Raw genomic sequence first — 13,998 nt, 5'->3', positions numbered from 1 at the left:
CACCTATATTTTTATAAGGGTTGGATATGTAAACTTTAAACCAATGCAAATTATGAAAATTCTACCTTTGGGTTCTCTACCAAATTCACACACAGGCTATCCTAAATAGAGTTAAGATTTCTCTATGATTACAACACACAAAATACTGATAACTGTATTTTACATGATGATAAAAGTGCACTTTCCCCCCCATGTTGATATTGAAAAAGAAAGATCATGTTGTTTTTATCTTACACTGGAATTATATTCAAATATTCGTGAACAAATAAAGCATCATTATTCAATTCTTTAAGCTGTTTGCAAAATGATTCAAGATTTTGTAATGCTTCTTTTACGTTTACCCTGTAGAAAGTCTCATGAAATAAAAAGAAGGAAAAAGAATATTGCCAAATTACTTGGATATTTTTAAAATAATAAAGACTGTACTCTAGTATGAGCTAGGAACACAAGAGATGGAGCTTTCACAGTCTCAGACTAGATTCTGAGTCCCTCTTTTTGGTTTCTGTTTAAAAACTCTAATTGATTGGAAGAGAAAGATGGAAAGAAAAGATTTCATAATTTAACACACCAGTGTAAAATCAGCTTTTTGATTACAAATATAGCACTTGCATTTCCTAAATGTATGTTCTTTTTAGCATAAGTTGTGTTACTAAATGCATAGCCTAATGTGTAGGGATGTGAGTGCATAATACACTGGAAACAAATTTGAAAACATAACAAAAATAGGGAGACAGCCCTGCACATAATTTATAGTCTCAAAAATGTATTCTAATTTTTTTTTTTTTTTCATAAAATAGATGGGGGAAGAGAATGGCAAATTTTCTTTACAATTTCTTCCAAAAATAATAAAATACTTGGAGCTTTTTCTGACTCTAATGAAGCAACTTACTGGGTGGTGGAAGTAGAGAAGGGAAGCATCAGCTGTTTTTAAGAAACTTACTACTCTCAGTTCAGACAGTGTCTGAACACTTATGAAGCCACTTCCTGACAGGACACATTTAGCAAGGAAAAACTGTGGGTATCACTCAGTCAGTAACAGGAAATTTATACCTGTCCACAGCAGAAGCAAGACAGTGCTTTGAGTGATGTGCTAGTGCAGAAACATCATTTCTGTATTTTAGAATTACAGGCCAGTAATTACAGACCATATTAGAGTGAGGTGAGAGAATAAATAGCCCTTGGCACCAGTAAATCTCAGGACTGGGATTTAATTCTCATGATTGGTCTTTGCAGTCCAGTTTTTAGTCCTGTAGGATCACACATTTGGTAAATTTGAAGCAGAACTGCTCTCTTGGGGATGTCTACCTTTAGCCAGGTTGGCTCAGGTGTGCAAGGTGTGCATCAAGCAATATCTAGCTGAGCTTCTCAGTTACCAGAACTTTTGGTGAACTCTGCACTCCATGAGTTTGATAATGTCATAATGCCTTCATATTTGCATGCTGCTACCTAGATACTCCTGCTGAAACAGCCCTAAGTGACAAGCTGTCACCATTGTGTCTTCAATACATACTGTTTCTAGCCTGTCCTTTGTACTGTCCCCTTTTCATTGACCTGGTAGTTCACAGTTCACACTTTCCAACACATATCAGGTAGATAATGCATCAGCCTGCTTGTACACTTCAAAAAGCAGCAATGTTCCCATGGAGTGCAACTACAGAATCCTGGTCTCCCACTAGCACAATAGCCTGGAGTGTAATATTAGAGCTTAATTTGTTTTACATATGGAAGACTTTATAAATGTACCATACATATTTCCATGCTGTGGTTGGATTTTATGGAAAGACTGCAGAACTAGACGATAAAAAATATAATGTAATTCCTGAGCAATTCACTATAAACTGAATCTTGGAGAAAGGCCTTTGCATAAACAAGAGCACCAATAATGCCCACAGAGTGACTGTAGGGCCACAGAAATCATATAGAAGCAAGAGAAAAAGCCACCTACATTAAGTGTCAGGAGGAGAAACGCTGCATTTTATTGTGGAAAAGTCATTTCAGCATGCTGTGCAATAGTCAGCACAGTAATAAACCACTGTCATTTAGATGCCACTGAAAGAAGCACCATCCGTGCTGGTTCACCTTCACTGCACCTCTTTGCCCACTGTTCTGCTCCCTTCAAATCTCATCCAATAGAGCAGAGACCATCTCAGGCTGCAGTGCACAAAGCATTTACCTGTGAGCAGGGACTGGCATCTCTGGGATACACGTACAGAAACCTGCTGCTGCCCCAGCCTCCCGTCACACAGAGCTACTTAGAGGTCTTTAAACGTGTTAATGTAGTGCTTCCTGACTGTCCACTGGTTACTACTTTCATTTCTCCTCTAAATTACTTCACAGACTACACATATGTTATTGGAATTTACACCTTGGTGAAAAGCATGCCTGGGGAGGCCAGGAGAGGCCATTTATTTACACTTGCTTTCTATGCCAATCAGCCTCCTCTTTCCTCATTTTCTCTCAAACTTTTCCTCTTTATGTACCTTCATTTTCTGCTTCTCTCACCTGTTTACACCAGGAAGGAGAAAGGCCACAATGAGATTATTAGATTTAAATTGCCCTACCCCATTTGATGTTGCAAGGACCTTTCTCTGGGACTCAGGTGTATGTATTTTTCACCACCTGCAGCGGCAGTAACACTGTTATTTTCTATCTCCCTGGCTGCCCTGGAAGCTGTGCCCCTTGTCACAGCCAGAATGATGCTTGGCTTCTTTGGGATGATGTCACCGTGGTTACAGGTGGTGGGGCAGCAGAAGATAACTGAGCCTCCAAAGGTCATGAGTGAAGCCCCAGGTAGCAGCTTGGAGAAGGACATGGATGATATCCTTGCAGAAGGATGATATGAAATCCTGCTCCTCTTCCACAGCTACTCCCCTTCCCCTTATTGGTTCTCACAGATGGGCAGCCCAGGACCTCCATGCTGCCCCACACATTAAAAACAAGCTCTGAACCTGACCTTTGCCTCCCTCCTGTCTCCATGGGGCAATTATTCATGGTTTTCTGAAATGTTTTTTGGTGGATCAATATTTTATTCCATTATTATGAAAAGCAAAAAAGGCATATTGCTATCAAATGTTTTGTTTCTCAGGAGAGCTCACTCTCCTTTCATGCTTCTAATTAATCTTAGAGATGCTAACAGGAACATCCCTGGTCTTGCAACAACACCCATCTCTTAGCAGACCAGCTGCCTCTTTTCACTTGGAGCTTGTGGCTCTCATTGCCTTTTTCAGTGTCATTGCTGCCAGACCTTGGGCTTGTAAACATCATTCTAATTTTCCCTGTCTCTTTATTTGTTATAACAAGTATTATTGCAATCTGTTCCTCTCATACAGAACTTCATAAATTGGTCTTAGTACTGCTGGATTAAACTTTTCAGCAAATGTGAATTATAAACTTTCCTGTACATCCAAATTCAGCTGTAGTTCCAGTCAGGTTTTCCACATGGACCTCTCTTAAAATTTATTTTAAAGTTAATGTGGTATTTGTTTCATATGGTTTTGGGATGAGAGTTTTCACATGAGACCTTCATGCACTGTACCATATAGTAGAATATGCACTTGGACAACATTTGCTTTAGGGAGCCAAATCATCCATTTTTCACTCTTGTCCTTCTGACTGAGTAATTTGCCAGATACAACAAGGAGAACCCAGAGGTGTATAACTAGCCTGAAAGAAAATTAGATGATCCATTTCTGGTGTAATCTCTCTTTCTGTTATTCTGGAGCACTTCAAACAGAAAAAAAACCCCACTCCATTTCCATTTGCAAAGCTTGGGTGTCATCCCTAACACTGTCCACAACAGCTTTTGTCCCTTGGAAGGCAACTTCCACTCAGGAAATAAAACTATCAAGATCAAGTGTCTTATATACCAAGAGTTCTAAAATCATCATAGTGCAAGGATTCCATATTGCCAGGGTTTCATACTGCCTCAATGTTTCTCATAGGCAGCTCCTCTAAGCACTGACTGTTCCTGGTCCTTGCAGTCATCATCTGACTCCAGATCCCCCCAATCCACTCTTTTATACCACTTGTTCTTATTGGCTACAGGTGTGGCCTGTTAAGATCAGGCCTGCTCCTAATGTTTAGTAATTGGTTCAGCTGCAACTCTTTGGGGGATAAGATTACATTCTATACCACCTTCATACTGTATCCCCCTACACTCAAGAGGAACAGGTGTGCAAAATGCAAGCAGTGAGTAAGTAAACTATGGGTTTGGAAATCCCACACATAGGGAAGGGGAGCACAGCAAAACATGGCAAGGACAAGGAGAACAGCAAAGCCAAATGTGAGTAGCTACTGAGGTGTTTCAAGGCTGAGATCCAGCACAAGTCTCTGTGGACTCAGTTTTCCATAAGGAATTTTACGCAATATGAAGCTTTTTTGTTCTCTTGCTTTTCATTAGGTTTTGTGCTGGTAAATAAATTACAACTAACAGTGAGGACATAATTACTCAAATAATTACTTTTATAATCTGCTCATACAAATGATTCTGAAGCCAATAGCAAACCTGTCTTACTTGTGGGTGCCACTTCTGCTGGTCTGTAGCCACCCTTGCAGGAGGACTGGGTAGGTGCAGAGACAGCCCAGCGTGCCGGGGCAGCCAGGCAGGGAGCTGGCTCAGGTGCCACAAGCACAGTCACAGTGTCATTCTCCTCAGCCAAACTGGCATGCCAGGCAAGAGGGCTGTGAGGAACAGAGCTGCATCCCAGCCTGTGCAGCTGCTCATGCATGACTCTCTACAGGCAGGAACCCTGACATCTAAGTTCACCTTTTGCTTGCATCCTACCAGTTTAAGACATCCAGATTGCTTAACTTGGCTACTCAGTTCTCAATACTTTGACATGCTTTATATCATCCATAAATTTTATTCACAGTGCTTTTATACTTTTTCAGGTTTTTATAGAACAGTACTTCATAGTCTTGACCTTTAACTCATCTCTGCAAAATCCTATTTGAAATACTTCTATTCAGTGATAAATCTTCCATGACATCGCTTTGATGTATACCAGCTACCAAGTGTCTAAATCCATTTAATTTACACTTAATCAATATCAGATAGTGTTGACTTCTAATCACAGTAACATGCAGTTCAGGGCTTTATGAAAGGCACTTTCTATGGTATGAAACAATTGCTTTAATGAAGCAAACTTATCAGAGGAATGAAACCAGATCCACAAGCCATAAAGGGTGGTTGACTCATATTGTCATCTTTTGAGTTGTAAAGAATTAAATCCCATATCAGCATTCTGATGTTCACCCTGTTGTCTAGGACTGATGACAGCCTGGTTGGTCTAATAGCTTCAGTTATTCTGCCTGCCCTTTTCAGCTACTTGTATCACCTTAGCACACACCCTCCTGCCTGGAGCCTCTTTGCCATCAGGTAGATAACTCAGGGGTTTTATTTGAATCATATGATGTTAACAGATTCATTCATTTTCATAGTTATAATGAAAAGCATAGACTTTTCCATATCCTTCACAAAATCTTTTTCTGAATATCTGTTTTATTAATTGAAATAGCACCATGGAAGACAGAAATTGCTATGGCTCTAGCACATACAAAAATTCTAATGTAGCATGACTATTCAAAATCCTAGCCTCAGAAATATTTTATTCAAGGTACAGTAGTGTAAGTATTAATACCTGGTTTTGCAAACAACCTCTCTCAAATTCAAAATGGATGAAATATAAATACTATGAAATATATGACTTCCAAACAGTGACAACAAAACAAAATCTTTTTTCTAAGTTGTTTTTGTCATAATCACAAAAGTACAATTATGCAGAAAGTCCAGTTTCCAGCTTAACATACTAGAGGGCACAAGCAAAAAAAAGAAGCTCTTAGAGTAACAGACAGAAAGTTAATGCCTCCCATCTGTAGGCATGCAACTCCACAGCAGTATCAGAAAACAATTCACTATGTTAGCACTTCATTTTCAGCTGCCATTTAAAAAGACCGAGTCCATTTAGTCTACCTGATCCTCAGTTATGTCAGATGCATTCAGCTTTGTTTGGAAAGATCCTCTGTACGTTTTTCTTTAAGGGCACAGGAAGCCTAAGAAGAAAAAGTTGAAAACATCTGACAAATGTTTCTGTCATTTGATTTTCATTGAAGAGAGATGCAATGGTTAAAATTTAGCCACATCATATTTTGTATTAGCCATAGCATTTTGAATGAACTGCAACCTATTCAAAATCTGGTATTTTCAATTAACTGGAGCTTATTCACATCTGGCAAGCCAGCAAACAGAGCGGGAGAGTGTTACAGCAGCTTAGCAGAAGCCTGCCATGAATACACATTTGGACAGCCTGGGAGAGCATCAATGTCATTCTGGGAATGTTCCTGGCAGGGTGAAAGAAAAACATCAAAGACATTACTGATTTAAAACTGCCTCCAAGAGTGCAATCTGTAGTGACAGGAAATGGAAAAATTAGTCTCAAAGGGACTGTGAAGAAAGAGCTAGTCCAGCATGATAGTGGGTTCCACACATACAGCTTATGTTTTGTCACAAAAGCAAAATAATGTGGTTTCTTTTGGCTGAAACTCAGAAATAAGTCTTCAGGGCAGCTCAGAAACTGCAGGAACCAAACCAAGTTTGGAGGGGACAGCTCAAAAAGGAAGCCTTGTCATCTGCATGGTACATCTAATATTTTAAAAGGCTACTGTAGCCTAGATACCAGCATTTAAAAAACAACAAAAGACTAATAAGGTCGGAAGATGGAACCCTAAAGAGCTATGAGAAGGAAAAAAGGTTGAGCAGAATAACTGTCTGTGAGCTCTGCCTGAGACTACTCCAAACATGCCAAAATAGTACTTGTGGTAACCCAGCAGTGCCTTTTCGAGGCTGACATTGCCTTGGTGTGATTGATGGAATCAAAAGCTTCCAATAAACACAGGGAAGAATAAGGATACAACTTTGATCCCAGAGTAGGCTGAGGACTATTATAGTCCATGGAATTACTATGCATGATTCCACTGCCTAAGGCACAAATGCAAATTCTCAAGAAGTATATGTATTAAGGTTGAATTGGAAGAATTAATTGACAGAGAGTTTTCCAGTAGGAAAATCTATTTATAAGGTGTATTTTTGTAAACCATGTCTCTTAAGTTCCTTTAACAGTTTTCAAGCTGAAAAACCTAGCTGCTGCTAAAATGTATTTTTGGGAAACAGTTTAAGCATTCAGGGACAATATACAGAGTAAATTTCTTGTTACAGCCTGAATCCAATCACTACAAAGTGCCCGGTAAGAGCACTTCAGTACAACATATCATGCTGTTTACTCTTTAGCATTTGAATATTGCTCCACAAAAATTAATATTCCATAGGGAAGACAGGACATTGGTTACACTCCAACTTGGCTCCTCACTTCTGGGGCATTCCCCTTTGTCCTAGGCCACCCAGAGATTAAGTCCTTGAAAAAGTGGAAGGAGACTCACTACACTAAACTTCATGAGCTTCAATAAACTCTTCCAACCTGCAGGGGCTGTGAAAATGGTGTGAGAGTTTAAAGTAAGGTACAGCTCTCATGTTAAAGTAATGGGGGGGAAAAACCCATGTGAACTAAAGAAAAGAGTGTCTTGACTCAGATGTTTACAACAACAGCTACTTCTATTAAAAAAATCAACTCCTAAATTCATCTTTGTATGTTTATAGAATCATAGAATAGCTGGAAGGGACCTTTTAAAGGTCACCTGGTCCAAGACTAGCAGGGACTTCTTCAACTAAACCATGTTGTTCATTTAGTAAGGATGAATTTTTGATCTACCACTCCTTGATGAGTCACATGATCTATTCCTATAGAAACTAAATAATATGTATACACAGTCAGTTCTTGTATTCCTGTTATGTTTTGGAGGTATCAACACAGAAAGCAACAACCAAGAGTTTTGGGAGGAAAACTGATTTTCATATATATTTCCTTGGGACATAGGTACCTATTTTAATAGCTCACCAAACAAACTGTAGATCTGGGGTATTTTTGGCTATGTCTTGGATTTGTCTGCCAAATTTATAATCACTCTTAGGTTTCCCATGTGTCCAAAAGATAATTCCAAACAGCTGCACTGTTTGACCCAGGGGGCCTGTACGACCACATCAAGAAACTCTGAGGAAGAAAAAGAGCATATGCTACGAGATGGCAGTGGTTGAGGATTAAGTGTGCATTTGGGATACAGACAGCCTGGAAAAGCCAAGGGGATCATTCGTGCTGAGAGTCAGTCTGTGCCAATGATCAGGCCAAATGTAATCACAGTCTGAATGGCAGAGGGGGAGATGGGCTGTGTTTAGGGACATAGGACACTGGACCACATCCTGCATTTAATTCCACTTGGAAAATCTGAGGCAGCCAAGGAAGGAATGTGATTTAGAAACAGTACATGCATGTGTGACTACTAAATGGCCTACATGTTTAAAAAAATAAATCTGGACAAAACCATATCTTTGCACATTGGCAAATTTCTTCATCATTTAGATCTCTTGAGCAAATCGGTACATAACAATATCTCCAGTCACAAAAAAAGTCAGAGGACACAAGAGGTAATATTCAAAGAAAGACAAAATTACCTGGTTTCCACCAGAAAATCTGCTCTCTCAATCACAATGTCTTTTTTTGATATCCTGAAGCTAGAAGAGGAAAACAGAAGTTACTGAGAACAAATTGTATAATATATATGCTTTTTAACAGCATTGCCCTTGCATTTGCCACGGCAGAGATGTCGTACTTTGCATTAAAAAACCTTCTTTTTCTCACAATGCAAATAATACAAAATTCTGGACCACAGTGCAAACGAAGCCAAGCACATTTTACTCTGACTCATGTTAAGTCAGGTTTTTTCTAGTCAAACTGATTGGCAGTAATGTCCAAGTTTCCTAATTGTTTTAGGCAACCTTCTCAAGATTAGCTGCTGTGTTTTACCTGTTATTTACCTAAACCAAGATTTCAATTCCCTGACCTTTTAAAAAAAATTTGGACATGAATCTAATTTGGTTATGCAATGCCATTATTTCCTCCCCACTGGGGAGTTTTCATATCATGTTGGGACATTTAACATTGAATTACATAGAAAGTGTTGCCTGAACATGATATTGTACCAGATCTTCAGACAACGAAAACATTATGAAATCTTTATGGGCATCATTCCCACCAAAAAATATTTTCCATATTAAATGTTCGTGTAATTTTACTCCAAAGTGCAATCAATTTTTTTAACAAAAACTAAATATAAATGTATTTTCCAAACAGTTGATAAAAAAGAATAGACAGGTGTGTTACACATATATGACTCTAAAACAAAGACCTACATGAATCTTTAATTTTAATTATTTTTTGCAATACTGTGCTTAAAAAAGGATTCCACCACCACAAAATCAATTCAGCTGGGAGAATTTTTGAGATCACAAGGACCAAAGATACTAAAACAGAGACATAAACAGGTCTAATAAAATTAGTACATAAATATTTGTATATTGCCATTTTTAGACCATCATAGTAATTTTTAAAGAGTCTTGATCAGTGTAACTGAATTGTTGGTAATGTGCAATAAAATATAAAGTAAACTGCTGCTCAGGTTATCCAAAAGTATCTCCTCCCCCTCATCAGTCCCATACCCTGACCTTGCTTACATTCCTGTATGCATCAGCAGGCTGGATTTGGGATTAAGAGATTCAGACCAAATTGAAACATGGCAGGTCCTTTGGCTTTAGGTTGTGCTCTAACTTGTACCCTCATACTTACAGAGCTGCATGCTAAGAGTGTCTTCATTCACCTTTAAACCTTTAAACCTGCCCTCAGCCACACTGATTGAGCATAGTCTTTTTTGCCTTTTCATAGGCAAGCTCCAGGGACACAGCCAAGAAATGGGGAAACCCACTGGGCTCTAGTTCAGCACATTATTTCTGTTGCTGTCTCCAAAGTAAGCATTTGAAGAGAATAAAAATATGCAAATGGTAAATAGCACAAACAGTGGTAACAGCAGGACATCTAAAACACTGCTGCTTCTACACTTACTGAGAACCCTCAGTTCCTGATAATTGTCCCAGGCCCTCAAAAAGTGTTCTCAGAACATTCTTCAGAACCTGTTCCAGTAAAATACTGAAACAAGTTGCCCACAGAGGCGGTAGATGCCTGATCCTTGAAAACATTCAACATTAGGTTGGAGGGGATTCTGAACAACATGGTTTAGTTGAAGAAGTCCCTGCTCATTGCTGTCCTTTAAAAGGTCCCTTCCAGCTATTCTATGATTCTATAAACATACAAAGATGAATTTGGGAGTTAATTTTTTTAATAGAAGTAGCTGTTGTTGTAAACATCTGAGTCAAGACACTCTTTTCTTTAGTTCACATGTTCTTTCTTCCCCCCATTACTTTAACATGAGAGCTGTACCTTCCTTTAAAATGTATCTTAAAAGATTTTCAGCAGGTGGGATAATTTCTGTACATTGGATATAACTAATTACTCTAATGTTTTTAAACAGACACTACAGGTACACTTTTTTGCCAAGCAAACCTGAAAAACCAGTAATATGAAATAGCAATAGCAGAAGTGGATCATTTGAGAGAAAAATGAAAATTTTCTTAAGTAATTCTAGCAAATTCCAGTCACAGAGAGGAAAAAAATCTTTCATATGTAACAGTGACTTTCTACTGTAACATAATCTTGAGAAAATAGGGAAAACTCATTAGTAATTTAAAAATAATATTAAGGAATGGCTCATTTCAGTTGTCTGAAAAGGCACTCCATCTTCCCTGCTGCATTCAATTTTCACTATTGCACAAAAGTAACACACTAAAAAAGTTATGAAGACTAAACTTTACTTTCCGTATTGATTCTTTCAGGAAAGAGATGAATTTAACAGGTTATGGAGAAGAATCCTATCAAACTATTTTATAGGTATGAGATGGAAAATTTCTGTCCCATCTATGCACTAGTATAAGTTCCTTTTTAAAACATTATGTCTATATATATAGTTACATAGATATGGATAAAGATATAGAATCCATGGTTTCATAATATTTTCCCTTCTTTACCTCATATGGAAGAGAAACTCTGAGACACAACTTACTGAACAGGGCAGATGATCAGATTCAGACATGGGACATAAAACAAAACTTGCCAACAGTTACCAATGTTTCAGCTTTTTAACCTATCTCCAGCAAAGGGAATGCAGCAGAAGTTGAGGACAGATGAGGACAATGTGGCTGAAGTAATGTGCTGCATTAAGCAGACCTAGTGACTCCAAGCTGGGGCAGGCTGAGTGACAAACATTGCATGACAAGACAACGCCGATTTTCTCATACGACTCAAACACAAAAAATTTAAAACTGGCAAGAACTTGAGGATATTTTTGCAGCTTCGAAAATGAGGAACATAAAGGGAGTAGATATTGCCATTGTTGTAAACTGAAGGTACCAGGAGATACAGACAAAACTTAGTTAACCTCTTTGCCAACTCCACCACCTTCTCCCAGATTTCTTTAAGCTTTTCTCTGCCCTAGTTCATGAAGATGAATACAGGCAACATGAAATCACACAAAACCTCGGTAACATCCCTGATGGTTGCAGAATTGTAGATGTGGGCACATTTAAAAAGTTGGAGGCAAGGCACTGTTGGCATTACTGTCACCTGGATGTCAATATTGCCAGCAAGGTATAGCTGGATTGCAGCACATCCCATCACATCTGCACGCTAAGAGTGAGCAATCTTTTTAAGAGATTAACCTGCACAAACAAGGATCTATTTATTAGTCATATTATTAAAAAATTATGTGCCTTCCTAAGCAGTTTGAGAGAGAAATCCAAAATACATCAACACTTGAGAATCTGATGAGCAATGAAGTACTAAAACAGAAGCATTTGCCTCCACCCAAACTTGTTAAATACTCTGGGTCTTATTGTAATAGTACTATAGTACAGAATTTTAGAATTGTGCTTCTTTAAGTTCCTATTTCTGTGGTGAGAGGACTGCTAATTCTTGTCAGCCATCCTGGGTCTTATTGCTTTTGTAGTTAGAAATCAATAAGAGTTTACTGAATAAATTAGTAGTTAATTTTAACTCCCTTTCCTGCAAGTTTGGGGTCAGCAAACACATGGAATTTTATTTGCTTCCACAGGTAATCAACAATCAACATCAACAATAGCATTTGCCACCTGGTGTTTCCCTCATTTCTTCCTTTTTTCCTGTGTCTTCTCATGAATTTGACGTGCCAAACCAAGAGGATGACCTCCTCGACTGACATGGCTCCCTGAGCTGCCCAAGGGCACAGAAGCCCTAACAAATCCATTCCCTGACTGATGGGAGAGTTACAGCAATATAACAGAGTAATGGTATGGTAGGATTCCCCTTGACTGCATTTCTTGCCTTTTCAGTTTATGCAAGACATTGCACAAGTTCAAAATTTGTTGAACTGCAAATAAACCTGCTTTCTGGTAAATGATATAAAATATGATCCACAGCAGGAATATTATATTATGTTAATAAGGTAACAATATGTTTTCATGACTTGGGAGCTCTAATACCACACTATTTCTAAATCCTTGATAATTGCAGATTTTCTATCATTTACATAACATATTCAGTATATTGTTTTATGAATCCTCTTGAACTCAATTGCAGTTTTAGGACTGCAAAATAAAATTTACAAATACTCAAATAAAGTATCCAGTATAGCTGAATTATCATCTGTCTGTATATTGGAAATTCAGCAGAGTAACTCTGTGTGCAGTTGCATTTGTGACTGCTTGGGTCAGGGCTGTTCCAAGGTGCAGGATGTGATGCATCTCAGAAGGAAAGTAGATGCCACAAAATGGGAAGATTCAGTCTTGTCTCAGCCATAGGAGTGCCACTGCTTGAGCTCAGTAAACCAAAGATTCCAAAGTACCCTTTCATACCTTAGAATTGTAAAGTATAAGACATTCAGATGTGAACCTCATTGTTAACATGAAACTAGCAAATGCTAAAATGGCTGAGCTGAAATTCATGGGGAAAAGGTCAATTAAAAGACTGCATCCCTGTGAAGAGACCATATTTGACCTATTTCTAGATCTCCTCACAGATGTCAGTAAAACCAAAGCTCAGTTGCTACATTTCTTCCCAGCTACCCATTGACAGTAATTTGACTCTGAAAAGTATTTTAGAGGATTGAATTGGCCAAGCTCAGTGAACATTGCTATGCTTGTGATAATTATACAAAAGTAGGTCACAACATCACTACAGGTGAAAAGTGTTCTGAATGAAGGAGATCTATAAGGAAAATGGAAATTTGCAGAAATCAGTTGAAACACTTATGCTAGACGTAAAAAGCTACACAACTTCATATAGAAGTCCTACTAGATATAAACCTATTAAATCACTTCTGTGGCTTTTCTACCGTGAATACTTTGATATGGATATCCACAACATCATCATATCATATCAACCTCTAAATTAAATGTATGCTGAGAAACTCCATAGCAGGCATTCTCAGTAGAACCATAGTGTTGTTACCAATAGCTTTAAACACACTATAATAAAGTTCAGTAGAAATCAAGCCCTATTTGTACTCCATTAACTGCTTTGTAGAGACTGCCTTTGCTCAGAAATCAAGCTCAGCAGGACAGCAGAATAGGATTCTTAAGTAATTTTTTCAGTATATATCTAAATATAGTATTCTTTAGGCATCATGACCACCTGGAAATATAAACAAGGTTGCTGAAGTGATATAGTTACAACTTTTTAGTCACACACATAGTTTGCTTTATAACACATTTAAAAGATTAATTTTTTTTAACATTTCACGCAGTTATGAACATTTTTCATCTCAATGTACTTTAAAACGACTCCAGCTTAGAATCTACTCATGTAAATTTCCACCTCATCTTTTACAATTACTGCAACAAAGCAGCACAATTTCCCCACATTAGCCACAGAATGAAGCAAAGCAACTCGAGTGCTGCAAGTATCCTTTTGCAAACAGCTTGACAACTCTGCACACTGGTTGAAAGTTAGTAGAGTACAGTTTATTTTT

The 13,998-nt window shown here is 38.1% G+C and overlaps 1 long non-coding RNA gene across 1 annotated transcript in view; it reads right to left on the bottom strand.

The window, feature by feature from the left end:
- Nucleotides 1–5,919: 5,919 nt before the first annotated feature.
- LOC139591929 (uncharacterized) overlaps nucleotides 5,920–13,998 on the bottom strand; it is a 65,909-nt gene continuing 57,830 nt past the window's right edge. The window contains exons 2-3 of the long non-coding RNA XR_011679800.1: nucleotides 8,561–8,614; nucleotides 5,920–6,051 (exon numbers count right to left, since the gene is read on the bottom strand). This is a non-coding gene — a long non-coding RNA (uncharacterized lncRNA). The remainder of the gene's footprint in view (nucleotides 6,052–8,560; nucleotides 8,615–13,998) is intronic.

The sequence above is a fragment of the Agelaius tricolor genome, unplaced genomic scaffold (assembly GCF_023055355.1).
Source record: "Agelaius tricolor isolate 1412-34295 unplaced genomic scaffold, bAgeTri1.0.p SCAF_7, whole genome shotgun sequence".
NCBI lineage: Eukaryota > Metazoa > Chordata > Aves > Passeriformes > Icteridae > Agelaius > Agelaius tricolor.
Note: the sequence above shows the minus strand (reverse complement) of the source record. Positions and strands in the feature narration are given on the sequence as shown.